Source organism: Protopterus annectens, chromosome 8.part1 (genome assembly GCF_019279795.1).
Source record: "Protopterus annectens isolate FY-2018-M chromosome 8.part1, PAN1.0, whole genome shotgun sequence".
In the NCBI taxonomy this organism is placed as follows: domain Eukaryota; kingdom Metazoa; phylum Chordata; order Ceratodontiformes; family Protopteridae; genus Protopterus; species Protopterus annectens.
Window position 1 is genome coordinate 32,918,024 of NC_056742.1, and position 27,257 is coordinate 32,945,280.

Here is a 27,257-nt window from a genome sequence, read left to right on the forward strand (position 1 = left end):
TCCCAATGTCTCTGTTTATGAGTTTCATGATAATTCGCTCCATAGTGATGCTGCCGTAGCATTGTCGCCTCACAGTTAGACGTTGCCCATTTGATTCTCAGTTAGAGCATCTTCTGTGAGGCGACATGCGTGAATGGGTGTTCCTTCGAGCCAGCATGTAAAAATCTACTGCCAGTCATTAGCGGACTGGAGTTCTGCTTTGGTGACCCCTAACCAGGAAAAGCCAAAAGACACAACAACAAGCTTTGCAGACCAGGCTGGTCAGGCTTATAGGGCGATAGTTCCCAGGTTCTGCTGTGGCACCACCATTGTGGAGTGGGATAACTGTTGCTGTACGCCACTCTTTGGGTACATAGCATGTGGTAAGGTTGAGTCTGAACAGTGAATGTAGGTGAGGGTTTAGTTCCTTTTGGAGCTCGTGTAAGATATAGCCTGGGACACCATCCAGTCCCATTGATGCTGTGTTCTTAGCTTTAGAGAGGGCTGTTTTTACCTGCATGTCCATGAAGTCTGGGGCTCTGCATTCTTCTGGGATGGACATGGGCCCTTTTAGTGGTTAAGGGGTTTGAAGTTTGCACTGAACTTGTCCACCAGGATGTTGCAATGTCAGTTGGTTCAGTGTATTTTTTGCCATTTTGCAGTAGCTGATAGCATATCTGAGAGTTGCCACCTAAGTGTTTGATATAGCTAAAGAAGGCTTTGTGGTTATCTTTAGATTCCTTGGCAATTTTTCTTTAGAAACTGGACTTGGATTATTTTATGTGCGATCGTAGTTTCTTACTAATAATGATCAGTGATGCCTTTCCTATTTGGAATTTTGCTTTATCATGTGTTAGTTTCCTACTTTTGTTGTATCGCTTATTTATGGGCAAGGACCGCCAGATTCGTTTCTTCTTTTTGGAGGAGTGAGTCTTGGTTTTAATTGGGATGGCTGGATCCATGCATCTCTGCAGATGCTCATAGAATGCACTTGTAAATGATTCTGCAGATTGGATAGCATTATCCTGTAGCAAGGAGGCTTTGAAACTTTCCACTTCGGTCTTGAGAAGTGTGAAGTTTGCTTTTGAAAAGTTTTTCACAATGGTTTTGTTGACTGAGGGGGGGATGGGATGTGGATGTCCAGTGCGATTACTTCATGATCTGATATTACCAGCGAGGGGTTTACCTTTGGTGTGGAACACAGATCTCCCATGTTGGTGATGATCAGGTCCAGTATGTTGTCACCTCTAGTGGGCATTGTGACCAGCTGTTCCAGGCCGTTTGAGCTTATAAACTCTAGGAAACATTGGGCAAAGGACTTTGTACTCGAGTAATTCTCCCAGTCAATGTTTGGGTAGTTAAAATCTCCCCATATCATGGTGTTTGGTAGGACCTTTATATTTCCCAGTGTTCTCAGGAATACTGAGTGAGGGTCCTGAGACAAGGTATGTGATCTGTAGCAGGCTACAATCTGATAAGCAGCTTTGCCCAATGTTAGTTGCACTTGCATGGTCTCCAAGGCCTTGTGCTGTGCCACTAACCTGGAGGTGTGGGTATACTTTATGAAAATGGATACACCCCCTCCTTTTGTATTTCACTCTGGGTTTTGGGGCCAACGCTCGGAGGGATTGGGATTTCTTTAAGTGGAGCATGTCCAACAGCTCTGTTTTTGACATAGCATTGTATGTTAGGCAGAGATCACCTCTGAATAGGCGATATGCGACAGAGTGAAGCTGTAGTGTTTTTAGACAGTCTGTGTATGGCATGTATTTGAGGCCACTAATCCTCTTTGTGAGGTATTTCTGCAGGCTTTCCAGTTGTTGTAGATGTCTTGTGAGGTACATAGCAAAAGGGGCATTGTACTCTATAATGGATCTAATGAGTGATGAGTAGAGGGGAACAATGACCTCTTTTATTCTGCATGAGACACCTTTTGTGATGAGGTGTGCCACATAGAAGGATTTTCTGACAACTGTGGTGATGTGATTATCAAAGGAGAGTCTACTGTCCACCTGTGTCCCAAGGTCTCTTATCACACTTTCGGTGTTATGTATGCTACCACCTATATTGTAGTTCATGGGTGCAGTGTTTTTACCAAAGGGGATGACAAAGCACTTTTTGGCACTGAGCTTGAGCCCATGGCTTTGACACCAGGCATCTGTCTCAGTGAGGCCCTTTTGTAGGATGTCCACATCGTTAGTAGTCTCGATTATGGCTCCTAGTTTGCAGTCATCTGGAACTTCATTAGCCAGAGACCTTCCATGTTAACCTGTACTTCAGGGAAGTAGATACCAAACAGGACAGGACCCAGGACTGGACCCTGTGGTACTCCACTTGTCACTGGTCCGAAGTCGGACTTGGAGTCTGCTACTTTCACAGTGTGGGTTGTGTCAGTGAACCAGTTGGCAACCCATCTTGTGACATCGGAATTTATACCTAGTTTAGTGGGTTTATCCATAATTCCAGAGTGGGGGATGATGTTGAAAGCCATGGCAAGATCTAGATAGGCTGTGTGAACCACCTTACCCTTGTCTACAGCTTTGGTGACTACTTCAAAGAAGTCTATCAGGTTTAGAAGACATGATATGCCTTTTATAAACCCAAAATGGTTGTGGTTCAAAGTTTGGAGATTACCAATGTCTTTGTTTATAAGTTCCATGATGATATGTTCCATGGCCTTGCAGACCAGGCTCATCAGGCTAATGGGGCGCTTGTTCCCGGGGTCCGTGGTGGCTCCCCCCTTGTGTAGTGGGATAACCGTTGCAGTGCACCATTCATCAGGCACAAAGCCCGAGGTGAGGCTATGATTGAATATGGTACGTAGGTGTGATGCCAGTTCGTTCTGTAGTTCGTGTAGAATGCAACCTGGGATGTAATCTGGTTCCATGGATGCTGTGTTCCCGGCTTTGGAGAGTGGTTTTTACCTGTGCAGCCATGATGACAGCAACTTTGCATTCTTCCGGTATAGAGATGTGCTCTTTCATGGGTGAGAGAGGGGTAAAGTTAGCACTGATCCTATCTGCCAGGCTGTTGGCAATATCAGTTGGGTCGGTATATTTAGTGCCATTGTGCTGTAACTCAGAGCAGATCTGAGTGTTGCCATTGAGATTCTTGACATAGCTATAGAATGCTTTGTGGTTATCTTTAGAATCAGTGTCGACTTTGTTTTCGTAACTAGCTTTGGAGGATTTTATCAGGGATCTCAGCTTCTTCCTGAGGCTGACCAGGGAACTCCTCCACTCATGGGATTTTACTCTCTTTTGCAACAGCTTCTTCCTTCTGTTGTGCAGTTTGTTTATTGCAGGGGATCACCAGATTGGCTTCCTTTTCTTGGAGGATAACATCTTGGTTCTGTTTGGGATAGCACGATGCATGCACTCATCTAAGTGCTTATAAAGTGCAATTGTGAATGATTCAGTAGTCATGACAGTATTGTCCATCTGCATGGGTGTCCTGAATTTCAGCACTTCTGTGTTAAGAAGCATGAAGTTGGCTTTGGAGACATTTTTTAACATGGTTTCCTCAATGGGGGTTGGGTCCAGAATGTGGATATGTAGGGTAATTAACTTATGGTCAGATGGGACCAATGAGGCATTGACTTCAGGTGTGGAACACTGGTCACTCAGTACAAACCAAACCCCATAACCAACACAAATAACCACAAAGTTAGCTAAATGCTACTCATTGCCAGAAGTCTCAGCCTTCAGATACACACACTCGAGGCACATCTCAGTATGGAGAATATTGATATCTGTGCAGTAACAGAGACCTAGTTCAAGGCTCCAGAGAGCACACCGGCACTACCAGGATGCTACTCATTCCATACCTTCCAACATCAAGACCTGGATCATAGCACATAGGGTGTGGATGTATCCATATTCATCAAGGATACCTACACCTCTCTCGACATGCTCTGTACCAGATATGTACCCATAGAATGTTGCACAGCAACATTCTTCACATTCCACAGGGATAGGGCCACAAAAACCCATTGCCATTCATGCTCTATGAGCCTGATGAGTCTGATGTTTAAGGCAATGGAGCCAATCATAATGGAAGTCAACAATAAAGAGATTGTGAACCTTCACACAGTTGTGCACACCCAGTTTGGCTTCATCATATGCAGATCACACCTCCTGAACTGGGTGGATTTCTTTGAGACCATTACCCAGGCTATACATGATTGAAATGAGCTCAACACAGCCTACCTATACCTCACTACAGCCTTTGACACCATTCCCCAGTCAGGTATCATAGATGAACTCACCAACCTGGGCATGAATCCATACATCACATGATGGATTGCAAACTGGCTCACAGATAGAGTCCACAAATTAAGAGTTGCTGGCTACATGTCAGACTCTACACCGGTAACAACTGGTGGCCCCCAGGGTTCAGTCCTGGAGTCCCTCCTGTTTGGTATAGACTTCTCAAATGTACGTGCCAACACAGGAGGGTTGTGGTTGACTAAGTTTGCTGGGAACTGTAAAGTGTTTGCCATAATAGATTCCCCGGATGACACAAATATTATCCAGAATGGACTCTATGAGACAGATGTGTGGTGTCAGAATCATGGCCTCAAGCTCTATGTGGAGGAATGCATAGTGATCCTCTTTGGTGAAAACAAAGTACACACAAACTACCACATAGGTGTTGCCCCCTTAAAACTGACAAGGTAATAAGGGATCTGGGGACACAAGTAGATAGTCATCTTTCCTTTGACAACCATGTTGCCAAAGTGATTGGGAAATCCTATGTGGCCCATCTAATCAACAAAGGGTTTGCATCACAATCCAAAGAGGTAGTGGTGGCCCTCTACTCTTAAGTCATCAGACCCATCATTGAGTATAATGCACCATTTTGGATGTACTCGACTACACATATCCAGCAGCTGTAGAGACCACACAGGTACCTCATCAAGAGGATTATTGGCCTCAAACAGTTGTGTTATGCAACACAACTGGTAAAACTAAATCTGTTCTTCATTGCGTACTGCCTACTCAGAGGCACACTCTGCCTAACATACAGAGCCATGTTCAACACATAACTGCTGAGCATGCTCCATCTACAGATAACAAAATTGAGTCGCCGAAAACACTCCAGGGATATGAACCACATCACAACAATGAATACAACATGCTGGTGGGATAGAGTACCATTCCAGACACTTGCCTTACTGGGAATAGAGTCCCAATGTACATCAGACAGAGCCCCTCAGTGACACTCTTCAATAGGAACCTTGATGAGTGGATCAGAAACAGACAATTCACACCAGCCATCTCATCAGCAGCCCCACTAGAAAGGGGCTTAGGGTACTAACTATTAGAACGAGGGCTTGGGAGACTACCCAATGGGGTAGTGAAAGCTGCACAACTTGCCTAGGCTAACATATGCCTTATTGAAGATAGGTTCATAGGTATGTAGTAGACTATGTGACAGGTACATGTCTACAGATAGTAGATGTGTACTTCATTGTACGGTCATGTTGTACAGCAGGCACATGGACCACATACACTGTAATGCTTACAGATATTGGTGGCTGTTATGTACACTGGGTGAGATGTGCACCTCATGTCTTTTGTGCCATTGGGATGTGTGCTGGGTGGGACAGTCCCGGATAGCTCCCTGTCATGGTCACTCTCTTAAACACATCTCTGCTCATCCATCTTTGGCTTATTATACTGTGTTCCCCCTACATATATATATATATATATATATATATATATATATATATATATATATATAGGTACATAGGTAGGTAATAGGCTATCTGCCTGAAGGCATATATTAATATGGCCAGAGTGTGCAGCTATCACCACCCATGGAGTTAGTTCCCTAGGCCTCTGTGTAGTAGAGCTGATGAAGTGATCCATGGTGTGACAGTTCAGTTTCACATACACTCATCAATGCTCCTCTGGAAGAGTGTCATTGAGGGACTCAGCTTAATGTAGGTTGGGAGGGAGCCTGTTCCAAAGAAAGGGAAGTCTGTGAGTTAGTAATGTATCCCTCCAACGTGTTCTATTTATTGTTGTGATGATGATATCCCTAGAGCATGCAGTACAGTGAGCTTGGGGTTACTTCAGATAGCACATGTACATCTGTTCTACATTGGACATGGACCTGTCTGTTGCGCAGAGATCACCTGAGTAGACAGTATGCGAGAGAGTACAGATTTAGTTAAATTCAGTCTTGTTTCATGGGGCAACTGTTTGAGGCCAGTAATGCTCTTGTTGAGGTACATCAGTGGTCTTTCCAGCTGCTGAAGGTGCCTAGTCAGGTTCATCACAAGTGTGTTGTGGTACTCTATGATGGGTCTGATAACTGATGAGTAGAGGGAACCTCCTTTGACCTACATGCAAAGACCTTGGCAGTTTGTGGGAACATATAGCATGATTTTCTAACCACTTTGTGAATGTGTTTCTGGATGTAGTGATGACTATCCACATGTGTCCATAGATCCCTTATTATTACCGCCATATTTAGGGTGTTGGCACCTATGTGGTATTTGTATGACTGTAGCTCGAGCCCTTAAGTTTGACACCACATCTGTCTGACTGAGACTCTTTTTAAGGATGTCACTGTTGTCCCAAACATCAATTATGACAACCTTTATGCAGGCATTCACAAACCTTGCTAAACATAGCCCTCGTGTTTGACTGTATTTCTGAAAAGTATACACCAGACAGGAGGGGTCCCAGCAGTGAGCCATGGGGGACAGCAGTTGTTACGAGCTTGAACAGGAGACCACAATTCTTACCTTGTGGGATCTATCTGTGCCTCAGTTGGCAATCCATCAGATGACATACGTGTTTATGCACAGGTTGTTGATTTTGTGGATATGAAATGTGTGTGGGATGTTGGAAAAGGACTTTTCAAGGTCTATGTAGGCTGTGTGTAGCTCATTTCATTGATGCATGTCCTGGGTGACTGCCTTGAAAACTGTCAAGCAGGTTTAGGAACCATGATCTGCCCCTGACCAAACCAAAATGGGTAGGGTTGGGTGTTTGTAGGCTCTCAGTAGCTCTGTTTATGAGTTCCATAATGATGGACTCCATGGTCTTGCACATCAGGCTTATTAGGCTTACAAGATGAGAGGTTCTCATGGTCTGTTGTGCACCAACACTCGTGGAGTGTGCCAAATGTTGCTGTAACCCATTCAACAGTTTCATATCCTGTACAGACAGTGACTCTCAACAGACTGTTCAGGTGTAGGGTCTGTTTGTTTTGGAGTTCACATATGATACAGGCAGGGAAACCATGTTATCCCATACATAGGTTCATAGGTTCATAGGTTCATACTAGGCTATCTGCCCGAGGACATTTATAAGCCTAGCCCATAGTTTTGTGGCTTACGCCACCCCTTTAGTTTGGAGAAACTATGCCCATTATTTTGCTGTGCCTCTGTCGAGCAGTGACACTGAGGTAACCCCTGGGGTGTATCTGCGATCTCCCATCCATTGGTCAAGATTCCTCTTGAACAAGGCCAGCGAGGTGCTCTGCCTCACATAAACTGGGATTTTGTTCCACAGCATAGGGAGTCTTTGGGTGATGAATCTATCCCTCCAGCACGTCCTATTAATCAAATAAGCTCACTAGACACACAGTACCTTTTTTAGAGTCAACCCAATAGCAATGTCTGGTTAAGTGACTTATCTGGTTCATAGGTTCATAGATTAGTACTAAGCTAGCTGCCCTTGCAAGCTATTTTAAGCCTAGCCAGTTATCCCTTGTGAGACTCAAACATGCTGTGTTTTTAGGTTTGGAAATAGCTGTTTAACCATTGTATATGTGATTTCTGGGTTTTCACAATCTCCAGGTATGATAATGGGCCCTTTTGTCAGTGAGAAGGGGGTAAATACGTATGAACCTGTCTGACAAGATGTTGGCAATGTCAGTCATGTATTCATTTACAGTTTGCACTGACTCAGAACATATATGAGTTTACATTGATATTTATGACATAGCGAAAGAAAGCTTCATGGTTCTCTATGGACTCTTTGACCATGGCTTGGATAATGTTAGGAGTGCTCATTGTTTCTTGATGATACTGATCGAAGAATTATTGATCTTCTTTGGTTTTTCACTTTCTTTGAACAACTTAAGTACTTGGAGTACATAGTTTGATTATGACAGGTGTCCAATATATTATATGGGTCTGTTTTCATATCAGTGTGTTTAGAAGGCAGGATTGGTGAATAGTGACAAGTGTCTGGAGTAAGAACTGCAACTGCCAGATATGTGTGGCCCACTGCTGTACTCAGACATGGCCTAAGTGTGTGAGCATGCCCAGTATGAGCATACATACTATATGTGTGTGAAAATCAAGTTGTTTTTTACTTCAGGGCTCACCTTTGTGTTGTACATCGACAGGAAGCACAGTGTGCCTGCAGGGCTCCCATGAGTCATTCTACATACAGTGGGACAGCTATTAATTGTACATTTCAACCCGGGGGGGCACACCTGATTGTTACTGTGGGTGTACATAGGATGAAGGGTTCACCTGACACTTATACACATTTGCTAGGCCTGCACTGCTATGTCAGGTAATCCATTTCAGTCTTTACTGTTGCCTATCATACTGGCTTGAGGCATACCACTGTACTACAGATCTTAGCTTCCAATTACACGCATATTAGTTTATGACTTCATAGCCTACCCAACCCACATCACACTGCCTGGCCTGCTGTTGTCTGTCTGCATAGGCCTGGGGGGGGGTTACTCTTATGCCTCTTCGGAGGGCATGATACAGCATTTGTTTGTGTTTGCGTTTGTCTACACTTGTCCTGCTGGCTGTGACTGTTAGGTATGTGACCCCCCCAACTGGTATGTGTGAGTGAGTTAAGTTGTGTCTGTGCCAGTGAAATGCTGTCATGGCTTAGTGGTTCAGTACTGTGACTATAGTGTACAGTATCCTGAGTTTGAGCCCTGTCACTGCTTTTTATTTTCCTGCTGGGCAGACCAGACTGCTTAAGGAACAGTAAAGCAGGTGTGAGTGTGTTCATCCGACTTTGCCCAACATTGCCCAACATTGCTCAATGTTGCCTGATGTTGCGCTGGTTAGCACAGTGCGCAGCTATGCGCAATTGAATTTAAATATGCTCAATACTGGTAAAATGTGCTTAGCAGTGCTTTATATTGCTTAAAATAGGGCACTCATGCCTCAGGTATTGCTGCAGTGCTACCTATGTCGGATGCACATAGTACACTCCCTATACATGTTTGAAAACAGGTAGTGTCAAGTTAGGCATCCCTTTTACTGTATGTGCGAGTCAGAGAGAGGTGTCATTTCCAGGGTTCCTACTGATTCAGTGTATGTACTATGCGTTGCCTCTTTGCCAAGGCCAGGGCATACTGGGCACGCCTCCTTCTGCCTACTGGGCCAGGCTCAGGTTGTTCCTCCTCCGAGTCATGATGTGCCTGTGCAGGCCTTGGCAGTGGTAGGGGGCTGTTTGGCCCTGCCCCATGCTGTTCCTGCTGCAGCTGTTTTTGCAGGATCATATTGTGTAGCATGGCACATACCATGACAATTTGGTACATGTAATTAGTGAGTACAGCAAGGCTCCACCAGATGTGTCCAGGCACCAGAACCGTGACTTGAACATCCCAAACACATGCTCAGTAATGTTTCTTGTTTGCGCATGTGCCTCATTATGGAGTTCTTGTTCAGGTGTGTGTGCATTTCTGATGGGTGTCATCAGCCACGGCTCCAGTGCGTATCCAGCATCCCCCACTAGGTGACCGTCAGGGATGTCCCAATCGGCAAATCTCTGGTAAAGCTGTGTCAGATGCCAGATGTGGGAATCGTGATAGCTTCCAGGGCAGCCAGCACACACATTCATTATTATGCTCTGGGCATCACACACAACCTGGCAGTTGATGGAGGGGAAGCCCTTGCGGTTGATGTAGACCCTACCCCGCTCACCGGTGGTGCTTTGATGTGTATGCGCATGCTGTCTATTGCACCCACTACCTCAGGGTATTCAGCTATTTGGTGGAAAAGATGCATATTGCTGGCCAATGCTTCATGGGAATTGGGGAAATATACATGGTCACCAACGTGTGCTGACATGGCATCCAGGAACTGGTGCAGTACTCTGGATGCTGATGCCTGTGAAATCCCCATCATATCACCAGTTGGTCTCTGGAAGGTACCTATAGCTAGTATTCTTAGGCCAACACATACCTTGGTATCCACTGGGATGGGTTCCCCTCTCTTGGTTCTGTGTGTGAGGCGTGGCCAGCACAGCTCAACAATTTGCTGCAGGAGGTCTCTGTCCACTCTATAGCGCTCCACTATCTCCAGCTCATGTAGCCCCCTGGTAGGTTACCCTGGGTCTGTACACTCTTCTTCGTACCCTCACTGTGGGTTGCTCAGCAGGATTCACAACATCACCACCCTCAGCACCTTGCACATGTTGGTTTAAGAAAGCAAGAGCAGCCCCTAACATTTTGTCTGACTTAAGCTTTTTAAGTGTTCACTCTTTGTACACTGCAGTGTTGCACAGTTCTTGGGAAAAAACAGGGGAGACTGCTGTTTGTAGAGTTTAAAGTGCTGGGCTGGGCTAGTCTACTGCCTGTGTAATTGGCTGATTCTGATATATTTCACCAGGCAGCTCTGCTAGTTCTCCTTGGTTAACTTCCTACTACTTCTTTCCCTTCCTTTTCCCTTTCTGTTTCCACCCGGGGCAGCGCCGCGCAAACAAGCACACACACTGTGCACACATTTGCAAGAAATTAAAAATATATTCACGGTGTACACCTTTGGTTTCTAGTTTTCAAAAAGGACAACTGTAGACACGCCTTTTGCAATCCTGAGCAACTCACTGCAAACACAAGACACTGTGCTCCAATAAGCATACAGCCTTTCTGACACACCTACTCATGATGTCACCTATCTTCTACTCTACTACTCACCTACTCCTACACTTACACTCTTGGGACATGGCTCACATGCTGGGGAAAATTGAGATTCACTATCCTTATCCTCATTTGCATAGGATTGCCTACTAATTCTTGGTTACATCTCTCACACTGAGCTTCCCCCCCTTAGCAACCAGTACTCAGTGGCCATGTTGTCTTCAGCCTGCCATTCACCTGCATGGCAGGATAAGCTTTTTTAGTGAAAATGTTTATTTTTGGCTATTTTTTAATTATTTTCTTGTTTTTTTAAGTGCTGCACGTTTGCGCAGCGCTGCGCTATGCTTAAACATCAGATAACGGGGAAAAAAATTAGATTTTAATAATTTTAAACATTTAAAAATGCCAATGGCCTTATATTTGGCCATCAGCATGCTTCCTCAACTGGATGCATCCTTTATTTGGAGCTGTCATAGCTCAGTTTTGCTATTTGCAGAACGGCACTCCGTTACCAATGGAGTACATTTCTGCAGATAATACTACTCTTCCACGGACAGGTTAGTGTTTCCTGGATTGAAAATTTACCTCATTTGCATAGCTTTCAGCAGCAAATTAGGTAATTTGCATACCATGACACTGTCCGTGCAAGACTAGCTTTAGAAGCTCTCATGCGCGCCCCTGCCAGTTGTTGCTGGATCGCTCGGCAGACATATTGGCTGTCTGATGTCTTACTCTACTCTACAACTCCATGCAAGCTTTTGTAAATCCGGCCCTATATCAATAGTATATATATATATATATATATATATATATTTTTTTTTTTTTTTTTTTTTTTACTACAGAATATCCTGATATTAATTCCTTCCTAGTTCTCAACTGTATCTCTTCTCCATGTGTAACTTCCCTCTTCTGCATTGCTAACAGACAGGGGTGTAACCATAAATTTTTATTTTGTCCTCACAACTGAATATCACTGTTTTCCCATCAAGACATGTACACCTCTCCAAATGGTGTCCCTTAGATACCAAAGGAATGACTGGTCTTTTATGACTGCTTCCCTGTACAACAGTTAAAATAGGTCCTTTTTAAATCTTATTTGTAAAATTGTTGCATACTGCTCTTTGCTGTAGTTTTTGTACAGAGAAGGTAAAAATGGCATTTTCAAATGTATAGTGGTAATAGTCAGTTAATAACATTTTAAAACATTAACTATTTACAATATATAAGGTATTCCACACTGAATGACTCCAACCTGATAGAATAAAAAGACAAATCATTTATAGTATTTAGAAAGGATGCTGTTTCACTTTCTTGAATAAGGGGCTGTAGAATGAACCAGTGTGTTGGTTAATTGAAGTTCTCCAAGGTTACATTAAGTAATTTACTTTTCAATTTTTCCATAATCAAGTTATTTAGAACCTGGGCAGTAAAGGTTTAGTACTAAGTAAAATTTTAAACATTTACCAATGAATTAAAAAAAAGCATATTTACAAGATGTTTACAAAATACGATGCCAAGTGAGTAATAATTTTCATTAATTTTACTACTGTCCTCCTCCTTTATTGTTTGGTTCTTGCTTTTGGTACTAGCTTGTATCTCCTTTATGTTTGTCATCGCTGACTTAATTCACATTGCAAAGAGAAAACAGGGAGGGGAATGTCTCTAACGTTATACCCGGAAGCATATTTAGCACTTCCTGTAGCACTGGAATTTTGCGATGGCAAACAACAACATAGATCCAAACCAACAAGAGGCTTTTTTTAGCATTGTCGCCTCACAGTAAGACGCTGTTTGGTTTGATTCTCAGCTAGAGCGTCATCTGCGTGGAGACATGCGTGAATGGGCATACCTTCATTGAAGGTTGTGCGTCAGGGCTGGTAACTCGGCACGTAAAAATCAGCTACCAATCATTAGTGGACCGGAGTTCCGCTGTAGCGACCCCTAACCGGGAATAGCCGAAAGACACAAAATTATCTGGTAAGTTTAAAGAAACAGATTCATTTTAGTCATTTGAAGTAGTTTTATAGTCCAATGCAGAGAGTTTTGTTGCTTTACTAAATGAATGTGTTAGTTATTTTGGTATTTCCCTAAAAGCTTTTAGAAATGCTGCCTTTGTTTCTTCTACATTTGCAGCTTGGCATGTGTAGCTATCGTATTAGAGGGATAGCACCGCTGGGTATTTCATTTGAAATCGAAGCTTTTTGTTGATTAAGTAGACTCAGGAGCTTAACAATGCTTGTCGGTGTTGTTTTATAATATATGGAAGGTCTTGCAATATTTGAATATGGTGACCTCTCCATGTAATGTTTTTCTTTTGCTTTGCAGCCATTAAAACTACAGGCATATGAGAAAAGCTTAATATTCTTGTGTAAACTTGCCTTGGAGTTGCAGGGTCTTGAGAGTTTTATGGAGGGATGTATGCGCTCTTTATATGGTGATTTCTCGAACAATGTTTTTATTGTCGAGTAAAGTGTCAAGAATTTCTTTTAGTATAGTTAGTAATTGGGAGTGGTCAAATTTTTCAGGATCCCTCTAATTGATATATTATTTTTCCTGCTGTGTGCTTCTAGGTCTATTAGTTTATGTTGCATTTTAGTTATGTTTTTGCTGTTGTCCTTCACTTTGTTTTGTAGTTCTTCAGTTCTTAGCTCATTGTCCATTATTATTGCTGATCTGCTGATAACTTTTAGTCCTCTGGTAAAACCAAAGCATGAGTTATTGTTCTTTCAAAAGCAAAAGAAAATATCACTTTTGTCTAATATTGTCTTTTACATAAGTAGAAGAACATACAACATCTATATAGGGTGATAATGGGCAGGTATGAAGAGTTTGAAGAATGTCTGTCATCTCTCAACAAGTGTCAGTAATGGTATTTTATGATCATCACCACAGTTGCAGTTACAGTAAAGGATTTCTCATCTCCAACTTTTTTCAGGTATATCAGACATTTTTAATAAAAAATAAAAAAAAAACAGAATAAAACATCTGCCCTGCTCAAATAACCATGTGTCCATTTTCTGTCATCACAAACTGCTTCAAACTTTTTTGAATCTTCATCAGATTGGATCAACATCTCTCCTCACAAATAAGCCAAGTATGATGAATACAGTATAAGATGGGTCTATATTAAAACATCAAAGTCTCACAACTTCGAATGTTCTAATATCGACCTCTATTCAGTGAACGCTGAAAATAGTGAAGCTGCAGAACACCGAATTTCTTCCTAGGGAAGGAATTCGGTTGGCTGTTCCTGTGGCTTCGCTATGTTCAGCACTGTGGTGAAAAGTTATGGGTCAGCATCAGGTAAGTGTGCGATTGTGTTGACGTGAGGGTTAGGGAGCAGGGTAGGTGAGTTAGGGTTAGGGCATGGGTGAAGTGAGTGTGAAAGTGACGGACCTTAGGGCTGTAGTTTGGGTTAAGGTAAGTGGATAGCTAATAATGTGTGTACAGTTTAGTGTAGGGTTAGATGTAGGATTTGAGGTGTATGTGTGTGTATTGCTGTTTGTTTGGTGTGTTTGTGTTGTGTGTATGTGTGACAGAACAGCAAATTTTTTCCCTGGGAAAAAAAATTTGCTGTTCTGCATGTTCGATATTATCAGTGTTCGCTGAATAGGGGTCAATATTAGAACATTCAACGTTTTAAAAAGTCGATGTTCTAATATAGACCCAAATAAAACAGAGGTCCCAACCAACTCTTATTTATGCCTGAAATGCATTAAGACCTAGAAATGTATTTATTCACTTAAACTTCACTTCTTTATGCAAAACTCATCTTTGTATTTGAAGCCACCGTTTTGTCTTCATATTTATTTTAAATCTTATTTGTTTATGTATGTATTTATTTATTTATTTAGTTATTTAGTTGACTTTTTTTTACTGGGAAGTTCCAACTGGCAAGTATTCCATTTGTAGTGGAGGCTCAGAGAGAAAAGCTCCACATGACAGTTAACAGATACAATTTTATATAGTAATACAATACAGTATGTTTAGTAATAAAGACAAGTACCTACATTCTAGTATATATAGTAGAACAAAATACAGAAAGAGACTATATAGTGGTGTATAGACAAAATAATACAATGTAATTGATGGTTATTATACAATGGAAACAGTGGCTAGTAGATAAAAAGATTGGAGAGAGAGAGATACGAGGAGAGTTTAGATTGGTTGGTGAGGTGATGAGAGAGAGATTAGGCAAAGAGTAAATAGAGTAGGAGAAGATGGGTGAGGGGAGTGGGTGAAAGGAAAGGTAGATGACGGGGAAAGTTTAGTGTGGGATACTGTGTGGTTAGATTCACTAGGGAGGAGAGAGATGCATAGTTGTAAGAAAGAGAAAGAGAAAAAGAAAGAGAAAGTAGAGGAAATGGTGGAATCATCCAGGCGATATACATGTGCAGTGCCATGAGCTGGCTAAGTGCATCTTAAGGAGTTGTTTGAACTTGGAGGGGTTACTGCTAGTTAGGATGCATTGAGGAATGCTGTTCTATATCCTGGAGCTATGATTAGAGTAGAGAGAGTGACTTTTAGTAGGAATTTGTCAGAGGATTTTAGGATTCTATTATTGGACTGAGATTGTAGAAGATTTTGGAGAGCTGGGCATTTGTTGAGTTGGTATATCATGGAATGGGTAGTTTTGAGTTGTGTATAGGATAGGAGATTGAGCAATTCTAGCCATTTAAGTTGGTGAAGAGCAACACATTGGTTGGATCTATGAGGAGAGTCTGCAGAAAATCTGGCAATCTTGTTATGGGAAGTTTCAAGCTTAGTTAGGTCTGTTTTCTTGAGGTTTGTGAAGACAGGAGAGGCGTATAGTAGGGTGGATAGTAAGTGAGTACGGGCAAGAGATTGCCTGGTGGAGTTTGTGAGGAATGGCTTGGCTATGTGTAGGGAACCTAGTTTTATGTGGGTCTTTTTAATGACTGCTGCTAAGTGTTTGTCAAATTTTAAGCTAGTGTCAAAAGTTAATCCCAGGAGTTTTGTGTGTTACAAGATCAATTATGGAGTTGTTTGATGAATAGATGAGACAGGAGCATAGATAATCTTGAGGATTTGTTGTTGGAAAATATCATTAGTTTAGTTTTATTGGGGTTCAAGATTTTTTGATGGTCAGAAAGCCTGGATTCTATGGCTGAGAAAGATTGTTGGGATCATTCTTGGAGTTGAGGGAGGAAGGGTGAAATGCAGATGAGAATGGAGTCATCTGCATACTAAATAATAGTGGCTAGTTGGGTAGCCATGTGGAGTTTGTTTGTAAAGTTAGTGAAGAGAAGTGGACCTAGGATTGATCCGTGTGGGACACCAACAGTGATGGGGAAAAGGGAGGAGAGGTCTGATTGCCATTTGACAACCTATCAATGGTAAGATGGGTAAGTCTGAAACCATGAGAGGGATGTTTGGCTTAGGTTTAGTAGGGAGAGTTCATATAGGAGTTTTTGGTGTGATATGGTGTCGAATGCCATGGGCATATATATGAAGATGGAGACTACTAGTTGTCCATTATTTTTGAATTGGTTAAATGTGTTGCCAAAATTTGTGAGGGCAGTTGTGGTACTGTGGCTGGGTCGGAAGCTGTGTTGGGATTTGGTAATAAGATTATATTAGAAAGGAGAGGATTCATGAGTTGTAGGTATATGCATTTCTCTAGAATTTCTGATAGTTGTGGTAGCATTGCTATTGGCCTGAAGTTGGAGAGTTTTGTTGAGGTTCCACCTTTATGAAGTGGGATGATAAAGTATATTTTCCAGAGATTGGGTACATATTGTTCTGTGATGGAATGGTTGATTAAAACAGAGACAGGATATGCAATGGCTTCAGCAGCTAGCTTCAGATGTTTGGCAGGTAATTCGTCTGCTGCAATGTATGTGGGTTTTAGTCTGTTGAGCAATTTTGTATGGTGTTGGTTTGGACAGGCTTGAGTGAGAAGGCATTACTGGTTACTGTAAGCTCTATTGCTATGCTTGGGGGTGTATTGTTGTTTTTACTGACTAACATAAGTATGGAGTTGATAAAGTAAGTAGTGAACTGGGTAGCTATGTTGTCTGAGGAGTTGGTCTGCGGTAGGGATAGGAATAGAGGATTGTCCAGGTTGGAGTAGATATTTTATAGTAGCCCAGAATTTTTGTGAATTACTTTGATGTCTTTGTTGAAGGTTGGAATAATATTTTTTTTGTCAGATTTAATTTGCTTTTCAGCCTTATTTGTTAGTTGACAGTAGTAGTCAAGGGTGTTAAAGTATTGTACCATGGCATCTAGATTGAAAGTTTTTAGTGGGGACCAGATACATTGTTGGAGGACAAATATAAATGTATGCTGTGAGAAGGGTTTTTTGTTGTGAATTTGTTTATATATGGTATTTTGGGTGTTTAGTCATTGCCTGAGTAAGTAGGTAGGTATATGGTCACTGAGGGTATCTGGGAGACAGCTCAACTGATAGGCCAGTGAAGGTTTGTTGGTTAGTGTCCAATCAAGTATAGACTGTCTGTTACTGGATTTGTGTATTCTAGTTGAGGATTGTACTGTTTGATTGAATCCTTGCAGGTTGATGAAGTTTGAGGGGTTGTCTGCAGTATAGGTGAGGTAGTTGGTATTGAAGTCGCCCATTATTATGTGTTCTTTATTTAAGGTTGAGGATGTGATGTGAAGAAAGTCCTCCATTGTGGAGATGTTGTTGCCAGGTGGGATGTAGATTGCTATGATGGTTGTATATGTTTTATGTTTAATTTCTAGGTGGGTAGATAATATTTTGGTGTTATTAAAAGTTAGGGGGTTTGGTTCTAGACATTGTAGTTTAAGTGTATTTTTGTAAATTATAGCTATGCCTCCCCCTCCTCATTTGTGTGGCCTATCCAGTCTGCAGATATTATAGCCTGGGAATAAGATTTCATTGTCAGTTATCTGGGGTTTAAGCCAGGATTCAGTTAAGACTACTGTGTCAGGACAGAATAGGGACAGGGAGGCACGGAATTCATATATTTTGGTTGCTAGGCTCCTGATATTCATATTTATGAGTAAGAGGTCAGATGTGTTGTGGGGGAGGTTGGTAGAGACATGGGAGAGTGAATTTGATGGGGAATATGGAGCTTGTTGAGAGGGTTTGGGGCTGGGTTAGGGTGGATGTCACCACATAGTTTGAGGTATGAAACTGTATGTGAGAGTAGATGTGGGTGTTTGAGTGTAAGTGTATTTATGTATTGTACATGAAGTAGTTGGTTGTTGTGCCTATCTATATTTATAGTATGCTATTTTTGTGGTGCTAAATAGGTAAGGTGGTATGAAGATCTTTGTGTATGTGGTGTGGGTTGAAGACATGATGGTATAGATGGGAGTGGAGATTTTTGATATTATATGATGTTGGTAGGATGTGACATGGAAGGCTGGGATTAAGAGAATTGTGATAGAGGTGTGAAAGAGTAGCATTATGGGATTTTAGGGTGATGGGAGTGGTGTGAATGCTTAATTGTTATGAGTGGGGAGAGTGTGAAACACATATGCTTAGAGGTATTTTGATTAGAGGTGAGCTTCTTGGACCGTAAGAGGGGAGAGAGGTTTTGTTTTGAGGTGGAGGGTAGGGTCTAAGTGAGTCAGTAGGGGTGGTGATGCAGTCTAGTTGGTGATTGGGTAATTATGTGTGGTGGTTGGTGATTGAGTGGTTAGGTGTGATAAGTGTATTCTGGTTAAATTAAATGTAGGAGTAGTGGGGGCAGGTAGGAATTTGGGGCAGGGTAGGGGAGCAGAGTGAGCCTGAGTATAGCGAGGGAAAATGGAGCAGGTTCAACTAAAGAGATGCAGCTGGCCACAGAAAACAATCAGTTGAGCAGAAAATGTGGAAATTGTGGCAAAGAGTTTCCTTTAGTAAGTATAAGTGAGTCAGAGAAGTGAGTTGAGGGTGTGAGTTGGGGAAAATGGAATAAGTGGCTACAGTGAAACACTATATAGTACAGTCAGTTAACTACAGCTGAAGTGGGGACCTTAGTACAGAGAAGTAGGCTAAAGAGGAAAAATGACTGAGCTGGAGTCTTGATAAGAGCCAGAAATATACAGGGGGAGGTGATACAGTGCTGAAATTATGTCTCGATGGTGTTCAGGCAGCATTTCTTTTAACAGATAAGGCACAGTTAGATATATAAAATCAACACATATATTAGCTGTTTGTTCGCCAGGAACTGAGAAACACATTCCAGTTAATTGTGTAGTTTGAAAGGCTTCACGTTAGGTAGGTGGGCAGCTTGCAGTGAGTTCTTTAACCAGGACTTTATAACCTAACTTTCTATTATAACCTTAGTGGTGTCACTATGAACCGTGTAACAACTTGACTTCTGTGATATGATTCTTTTTTTATCATGTATACTGCTTTGATTTTTTATCGGACCTGGTTATATTTTGCTTTTGAACTGTACACTATCCATGTCATATGCTGCAATTTTTGTTATTTATATTTCTGTGGCATTTTTCTCCATGTGTATCATCTGACAAAAGGATATGTCCCATTGGACTATGCAGTTCTGTATTGAAGAGTGCAAGCACCTGCCTAGAACCAGTTCAAACACTCTGGATCTTCCTTCCTCACTAAGAGCATCAATAAAGCTTTTGAAATATGAATCCTCTTGTTAGCTCTGCCTGTCACTGGAATCTTGATGATTCACTTATGCCTGATTACTTTAGGGGAATGAATTAGGCATATCTTATTTGGATGGGGACATAGGATCCTTCTTGCCTTGTGCCTCACTCACTTCAGTGGAGACCCCTTTTCCTGGATAGCCATGTCAGATATTTCCTGTCTGACCCTCTTCAAAGTACTGAGTGGAGGATCTATATTCTATATATCTATATATAAAATGTGTACCTTTGACTTTTTAACTTAACCAAGGGGGATTCAATAAAGCCTACATGGTAATTTATGACCGTGTGCTCACCACAGCACAATGCGCACACGGACGTGAATATTTTTAGATTCATTGAACTCAATGTAGCTGTACGTACTCACGTGCAGACATGGCAATTTCTGTGTCATGCAAATTATAGCATACGTAGCTGAATTGTATGCTAATGAAGCAAACCAATACAGTGGAGCAATTCAACAAACTGTAAAGCAACTGTGTAGACTTTGTGCTTGTGTTGCCTGTGTATTCGAAAACTTTTACGTGAAAATGTGAATTTTAACAAAATGCTATTTGCAAATGTTGGGGTGCATGCAGTGCCCATAGCAATCCCTGTCAGCTGTTTAAAATATTCCTCACAAAAGTAAATAAAATTGTTAGATAACACCATCTCCATACAGTCATGCACAAGTAAAGTCTCACATTCCGTAAGATTGCCATACTGTTGTACTATAGCATCAAACCATTGTAGACCCATTCATGAAGAATAATCGAAAATAAATTTTTGACATCACAGGTCACAAGAAAACTGTTCTCATCAAAGGTTATTCTATGGAGCTTGTCAAGCAGGTCCCAAGAGTCTCGAATAATGTGGGGAAACTGGCTGAATAAATTCTTAAGTTTGACATCCACAAATTTTGTTAGTGGTTCTGTCACTGAAACTTAGTCTACCACAATCAGTTGGGGGGGGGGGGGTCTTCTACATTAGAATTGATTTTGGGAATCCCAAATATCCCAGGAATCACTGGGTCAGTGACTTAAAAATGCAAATCCAGACAAAAATAATCATAAAGTAGCCATTCATTTACGGCCAGCTTGATGCTTTTGTACATGATGTTGATCTCGTTAAGAGATGCTAAACTGTAAGCGTCACTGTCTCCCAGTAAAGTAGATTTGACCATTATAATCCAATTCATACATAATAACCAGACCCCCTCCCCTCCCCTTAATCTGGTCTCATGCATTTGATGTCTCTGTCATGTTTTAAAGTAGACAGAATAATCTGGTCCTCTCTGGTGAGGTTATAATACCCTTGCTTATATTTTTTAATTAATAAAGACCGTATATCCCTCTCACACATTTTTTCAAACATGTGAACCACTGGCAGCAAGGGTGGATTAACAGTACTTCTCCATTTGAATAAATATGTTGGCACAGGTGTTTCAAGTTTGTCATTGACTAAGCAGTGCAAATTAAGTTTGTGCCTGAATAACTTTAAATCTAATAAAGTATGTTCAGTACTGGCTCTCCCTGAAGTTACAAAGTTAAACCCCTTTAAAAATAATGTATGATGACTGGGTTCTATATTGATCTCAGTGAAACTGTATATGTTGAACCCATAATATGAATTAAGGTTTATAGTACCTATTTTTTTAAGTATTGTTACAAGGTTTTATTATAATATGCCTTAATAATTATTATTTTATGGATGTTTCTTCTTGTTACTTCTCCTTTAACAGTTTTGATGTTTAATTGTCTATTAACTTAGACATGTGACTCTTACACTGTATTTAAACCATACACTAGCCTCTGTTACTTGATTTATATGCCTGAGGAAGCCCCTGGGCGACAGTTTTTACTTGTGTATCTGGAAACCACTTGGAATCATTAAACAATTTTAGTTCACTCTGTGTGCTTGAAAAATTGTTTGGAATTATTAAAGGATTTCAGCTCACTCTGTCCTAGTTTCCAGTGATTTCTTTTTTTTGCATTGAATTCAGCTGGTTTATCACTGGATTTGCCTGTGTGCTGGTTCACTCATCTTTTGTTGTATTTAGCTGACTGTGGCAGCATGTGTTAATGCATTGTTGTTGGAGGCAGATGTTACTGGGTTTGAATACCGGTGTAGGTAGTAATTTTAAGTGTGTATGATACTTTTAAATACATTTACGTATATTGCTGCCATTCACCATTGCTTTACAATGGTGCATGATGTGCACCATTGTGCAATTATGCTTTAAAGAAATGAAATGGGGAAGACAAGAAAGTGGTGAAATGGGGAGCAAGCTGGGGAAACACAAAGTGAAAGGACGGCAGGAATGTGCAGGAAGGATGTAGGAAAGAACCATAGCTATCCATTTCTTCAACAGTAAAACATGATCATATATGCAGAATATTAGCTGAATTTGGACTGTCACTTCCTGAGAGATGGGTGACAAGAACACAGTCATGTTGTATAGCCAAGTGGACCAAACCAAGGGTTTCAGGAAGACATGTGTGTGAAACAGAGAGTTATGTATGGGACAGTTTTTTGGGGGGCAGGTCCCCCCCTTTTTTTTTGCAGAAAGAGAGGAATGTTGGGGAAGGGACGTAGGTATGCCTGGGTCAGGTAAGTTGGGTAAGTGAGAAAGCAATGGCAGACAGACAGGACATGCAAGACAAGGCACAGGGATTGTGAAGGCCACAAACAAAAAAATAGAACTCACTGGAACCACAAGCAGCTAGTAATAAAGTAGTTTATTAGACTCATACAACTTTTAAAACTGCTAGTAAAAACTTTCACCTTAAACAAGGCTTCTTCAGGCATATCTACCATTTATATAATATGAGAGTGGATCACATGATGGCAATCAGGCTTATTTGTGTATCTCTTTCAATAAAGGCTTTAAAGATACACAGTCATTCAAACCAGGTGAAATATGTGCAACTAAACATAAAATCCAATGCAATTTTTCCTTTTCAGTGTAATCATTAATATTTCCCCAATGTATATTATTATCAATTACTCTTAAAATTAAAAATTTTAAAACTATGTTCAGAACCATTATCTCTAATGTGTTTATATAGTGCATTTGTAACTATTTCTCTTTTAATTTTAGATAGGTGGTTACATATATGATCTTTTAACCTCTGGTTCAATTTGCTCACATAATATGCTTGACATGCAACACATCTAGCCAGATAGACATTTCTAGTTCCACAATTACCATATGCATTAATTCTGAGGATCTTATTAGAAACTGGATGAGTAAAATATTTATCACAATAAATGAAACTACAGAAAGCACATCTGCCACATTCAGAGGTGCCATTCTTAATTGGTTGCATCTTCCTTGATATGTGTCTGCTCTTTATAAGTTAACAACTGCTTCAAACTTTGATTATTCTAATAATTGAGGAATGGTCTCTCATTGGCTGCCATCTGTAATTTGGCTATATCCTGTAAGCTGTGCCAGTATTTCTCAATGATTTTCTTAACACTGGCAGTATTTCAATTATATGTTAACATGCATCTAACTTTACCCTGTGAACATTTATTCATTAGTACCTTTTGGCTGGCTTCTGAGAATAGTGGCTTAGCTCTGGTAGATCTACAACTCTTAACATCCTCACAAGTCTCCAGTACTTTCCGCTTATTATAACCTCTATTAACAAACTCTACTGCAGAGTTATGTAATTGCAACATGTGCCAAATGTGCTGAGCAGAGGGGCTACAGCCGCTGGAGTGGGTGCAGGAGGATCCTGTAGGGAAGGCCTACCCTGCTGTATCGTGGGGAAAAAAACAACAAATAAAACAAAAAATAAATAAATAAATAAAAAGGGAAGATAAGAGTTGGGGTAAGAGAAAAAAGAGAGAACATTAGTAACTTCATATGTGGCGAACAAAGCATTGATACAATTATTTGACTCTATTCTGTTACCTTTACTTTTAACACTACAAGCTCTTTGTTTACTTTTAAGACTACCCAATTCATAACAGATCCACACCATAGAACAGATTGCAGCCAGCCATCATTGATATGTGCATATATTGCACATATGTGTGTTAAAATTGGATTCATATCACTTCACCTAAAGACTATTTCACTGAAACCCATTTCACTGAGACCAAATCACCTAAAGCTCATTTCACTGAAAGTTCATTTCACCTAAAACTCATTTCACTGACAAGTAGTACTCTAAGGCAAGTCAAAGGTATATGTCCTTTTTCCCACTGTAGTGCAGTCCTGGTGTTAGTATATATAGTTAGGGGGTGTGCAGATGCAGCCCCCCACATTGGGGGGTATGGGGGGCATAGTCCCCCACTTATACTGATTTTACATTGTCTGGTTTTGTTTTACATTATTTGGTAAAAGCCCCCCACCCCCCTAACTATTTATACTAACACCAGGATCACACTACAGTGGGGAAAAGGACATATACCTTTGACTTGCCTTAGAGTACTACTTGTCAGTGAAATGAACTTTAGGGGAAATGAGTTTTAGGTGAAATGAGCTTTAGGTGATTTGGTCTCACTGAAATGAGAGTCATTGGTCTCACTGAAATGAGAGTCAGTGAAATGGTCTTTAGGTGAAGTGATACGAATCCATTAAAATTATACTGATTACAGTTTAAAGCAGGCCATTTGTACCACTGCTATAGAAGTCTGAAGTTACAGTGCAATAATGATGAAACCCTAACAGTATAATATTTGGGAACTGTGATTTTTAAACCCACAGCCGCTGACTCTCTAATAGTGTACTTTTATTTTGTCCTACAGACTACTGCATGCATAAGTTCCTTTTACAGTTTAGAGATGTATGCTCACTGTTATTTAAGAATATGGAACTCTTGTTTTATGCTACCGACTAAGGCATCCATACTTTCTTTTACAGTTGAGATATGCATTCTCAATCTGATACAACTGTATTAAATACCAACTTAGCCATCCTTAATGTTTAATGCTACAATAACAGTACTGTTCTGATGCATACATACCACATGCTTCTTGCATCCTTCCCAATTGCACTGCATGGGATCTCTCATTTGATTCTCACGCCGTGGCAGCTGTGGAAAAAAAAACAGAACAGAATATCATTATGAATACAAGTCTTGACTATTTTCAGCTATTAACTCTTACAATTAGTCACTGTAATTGATACTTACACATCTACGGGGTGTCCACCATACTAAGTTCCCTGATCCAATGGTTGAGGGTGTCTCGCTTCCTCCTCTGGAAGTCATAAAAATGATGTCAGCATTGTTCACCAGTTCAGGAGATACCTGTAGCACTGGTCAAAGTCTTGGCAATACTATTCCAGGCTTCAGACTTATATTCTTAGCCTGTATAGTCCTGCAGCAGCAACTTGGGGCCCATGCTCTTTAACTAGGAGTCCAATAAAGACTTTGGACTCCTGAACACCCCACCTTTATGCTCAGAAGCTCACTCCATCAACAGAAACATCAGACATGACTACCATAGATCATGCCTAATGTAGAATGAGCATTTCCCTCCAATTGCATTTTGTATCCTGATGTTTTCCTGCCAATTGCATGTATTGTGCTTAGTGAGAGTGCACACTTTTTGGTTTTGCAACATTTGAAAAAGTTTTGCATCGCTTACCATCATGCAAACACGGTATTTGAGGGTGCGCACTTCTGGGCAACATACTGTATTTTCACAATAGTAAGCAATGCTCAACAGTGGCAAGCAGTGTATTTTCAAAGTTATTTGCTATACAGGCACTTGTGAAACTGTGTTAGTCAAATGGGGAGGCCATGGAAGTCCAGATATCAAAAATATACTTCCATGAACATTATATGCAGCATACCCACACCCATAATTTTGATAACAAATGGACAAAACATAGATAAATAAAAAGTAATTGACACAATATTAGTGTCTAGCCCTCAGACATATTAATATTGGCTACACTATGCAAAGTGTTATAAGTGAGGGTGAATATAATGTGAAGGGGAACAACATTAAAAGTGTATGGATCATGGTGCATTTGAACCACGGAGCATATGCACAGCAGTTCTACACTTACAGCTTTTTCCACAAGAAGGCTGAGAAAAAAGATGTGTATGTTGCACCTCATTGCTATAGTCTGCAGTGTCACAACAGGAAAACAAAGTTTTTACACCGTGTATCTGAACTCAAGACCATTTGGACTCCAGACCTACACTTAACACCTGCTGTCATAGTATTACTTACATGACATTCCCTATCTTACTATTCATTGTAAAGTTCTCTCTGTTAATTGCAGTGCAACACCTCTTACCATGTTTGCTCGATGGCCAATAGTATTCATTGAATGCATCCATTTTATGTTTGCGTCTGTCTGGGTCCTGTTTTTCCTGGGTGGTCCATCCATCCAGTTTGTGCCCTGCCACGTTTTGTGAAAACCAGATGAGAATGGCTAAACACGTTTGTGTTAAGCAGAGCATTGCACAAACACAGCCCCCCCCCAAAAAAAACAAATAGAGGAATGGGTGAAAGAGGAATGGGTGAAATGAGGAAAAAAAATCTATGGCAGTGCTCCAAACAAATTTTAATGAAGAAATCTCAAGAAAGGTAAAAGCAATTGCCGTGCTGTCATACAATATGCTTTCATGGCCAGCAACCTTACACGGAAATGCTATCTGCATTATACCTCTCACTGTCCAGATATTTGCAGAATGTCCAGATTTTTGCCTCATATATTTGGGATGTTCCTTGTAAAATTTGTGTTTTTTTCTATAATATCACTGAAGACTGAAGTCAATAAGTAATAACATACATTTGAGTTTATACTTTATATCCTTTAGAAAATACATGCTAACATAACTCCTATTATTCTAGCTACTTTCTAAGTTTATAAGAACAATATTAAACATCTCTCCCTATTTTTGGGCATTTGTCCCCACATTATTTTAGTCTTTGTCCAGATTTTTTGCACTAAAAGGTTAAGAGGCATGATCTACATTTATATTAGAGGTTTCATGGCCAGCATCACTGGTGCAAGTAGCAAAACCTTGCTTATGCACTCCATGCCTCATTAATATGTATGGAACGACGTTGCTCAATTAACAGCATTGCATAAGCAAAAACACTCTATGTAGGTTCTGCATGAAACCTACATGGAGTTTTTTGAATCCTGGGGCATGTCTTTACTGCAAAAATAAAGGTGTTGTATACTGAATATAAAGGGCCAGATTTCAAAAGAGTTGTTCTGAGTGTAAGTGACTTACTTCAGTGTAAGGCCTATCTATAAATAATCTTGCACTCGCAGCCAGATTGCAAAAGACCTTCTCTCAGTGCAAGTGACTTTGTTCTACTGCAATGCACTCTTAGAGCAACTGTTTTGGAATTGAGTCTAAAGACTTCATAAAACTTAAATCATTGAATATCCCTAATAACAAGACTCAGATAATATAACAGAAGCAGCAGCTGTAGTAAACTGCTCATAGTTTAGTAAGTGGAAATGTTCTAGATGCAAACTGAAGAGTTAGTTATTGTGACTGAGGAGTACAAGCCCTTCTCAAATTGAATTCATTAAAAGAGCTTCAGGCTGGAGTGCCTGCTTTAATGTATGAGCCTGGATTAACAGCGTAATGCAATACAATATAATAAAACATAATACTGAAACTAGGGCCAGACAGAAATCCCCATTAATCCATCCAAATGCCATGCTTTCTCTTAATACTTCTACTCCTAATAATAATAATAATAGTAATAATAATAATAATAATAATAATAATAATAATACAAATAATGATAATAATGTTATCCTCCCTTAAACCTACAAAAGTCCTCATTGCCCTTACTGAGTCTTATAGAAGTTGTCAGAGAATTCTATGTAT